The following is a 2,092-nucleotide window of genomic DNA, read 5'->3' as shown; positions in this document are numbered from 1 at the left end:
TCTGCCTTTGAGAAAATGAAAGCTCAGATGGGCCAATCTAAAACTGGCTCCTTATGAGGTCATAAGGGGCAAGATTAGCTCCACTTTCTCTGCTTTGCCCAAAGAATTTGGCCCACCCATGAGAGAGAGACATCATGGCGAGCAAAGTGGCAGTGGGTAGGCCACCCCCCCTTCTCCTAAGACGCTGCAGACTCAGAAATGGCACATACTAAGGGAAGCTCATTGTGGCACTGGCTCTAGTGGCTTTAATTCTGCACCAAGGCTGAATTTTGTGAAAGAGACTTCAGATATGGTATTGAGGGACCACTAAGGTCTATATAAAAGCATCCAAAGAGAACCATGTCATGGAAACTTTAAGCTTTGCAGTAGCCAAGAAGTTGAGACGCACCCTAGTGGCAGCAAATGTAATTTGCAGCCAGGGTCAACCTCTCTATGTGGGTCCGGCTTGTCAGGCTAATACTGCAGTGTTCTCACAGGTATTTCAGATATATTTTAGATTATATATTTAACATTTACTTATTTTCACATGTATTCAAACAAGACTAAGTGTCTACAGCTACACTAGCAACTCTATGAGGTTGTAATTAGGAATAGTGATTTGAGCTCAAGACCTCCCCATCTAAGGGTTGTCCCCCGCCCCCTAGAAATATCATTAAAAACATGATGTGTATTGTAAATAACATAACATAATAATGATGTATGTTTAAGATATCTGTGTAAGTAGTAAACCAATCCCAACCCCAAAACATGCTTTTTAAGTTTAGAGACATGTATAGTCCCCCCTCCCTTGCCTCACAATGGTTTGGTCCACTGCCTGCTTTACACACAAGTCCGGCGGGCTGCTGGAGAGGATGAGAGAACATACTGGTAGTAACTTTTGTTGTTTAGTCACATTAACATCGGATTAAGTTGTTCTTTTCTCAAGTAGAAATGATGCAGAGTAATTAAGAAATTAGTCATGACAAAAACGTTCTCTATGTTATATAATGGGGAGTAATATAATGTAACGATGCCTATTCTACAACTATCGTTAACACGGCGACAAGCCTAACGTTATGTGTGTGAACTGATATAAGGTCTACAGTTGTGTTTAGTGGCTGATCAGTGTGTTTGCTGCAGTTAAATATACAGTATATCCTCTGTTCCAGACGAAACCTAATATGTATGTGGAGGATGCAAGATTATTTTATAATTATAATATGACCCTGTTGGGAACCTATGAACCTAACTCATATTTAGACATCTGACGTTAAAGATTTCTGTTGTTGTTGACCAGATAAAATGACAGAAAAGAAAAACAGACATGAGATCCTTATTCAGTAGGGCTAGCAACACCAAAACGCCACGTAAGTAGGCCTACAAAAAGTCCTCATATGAAGACTGTTTGGTAACATCTTTATAAATGGGTGCTTCTGGAAATACTAATGTCACAGGCAAAGGAGACAAATAACTGAGGAACAGGGAGACCAGGGACAGTCAGGTGTAGAGGTAAGTGTGTTGAGCTTACTTCCTTCATATTTTTGGAGGTGTGTTGCTGTCAGGGTGAGCAGATACGCTCTACCAGTGGCTCACTAGTTTACATTATGATCAGCTATTTGACAGGTGTACAAAAGCATTGTATTTCTTTTATATGGGGTCACTTTTTCAGAATAAGTCAATATGTTTAAGGTATTTTTGTGGCTTGATTGTAAACTTAAAAATAAATAAATGGTTTAAAAGAAGTATATATTTTGGTCAATTTAGTCAGCTTTTTCATTGAATCAAGAGAAACACTGAAAAGGAGGATAATGGTACAGTCTCCATGCTACACTGATGACAGTATTAAGGCTTTCCTCTGTGTAAAAAAATCTATTATAATTGTGGCTGTATTATTTGTGACCCCTTCAAAAATTGCTCATCAGAAATGTTAAGTTTATTTTAAGAAAAATGGAAAAAGAGCCAAAGATACATACCAAAAATTGAAATCTCTTAGGCAGAGCAGTCTATCCCATCATTTATTAGGACAACTAGAAGAATATGTAAGCAAAACTTTTCTATGTCTCTCAGCATTTAGGCATGACACTTATCAATGGAGAGTGGCCAGACTCTCTGT

This window comes from Etheostoma spectabile, chromosome 21 (genome assembly GCF_008692095.1).
Source record: "Etheostoma spectabile isolate EspeVRDwgs_2016 chromosome 21, UIUC_Espe_1.0, whole genome shotgun sequence".
NCBI lineage: Eukaryota > Metazoa > Chordata > Actinopteri > Perciformes > Percidae > Etheostoma > Etheostoma spectabile.
The sequence above is the reverse complement of the archived record's forward strand: the minus strand, read 5'-3'. Positions refer to the sequence as shown.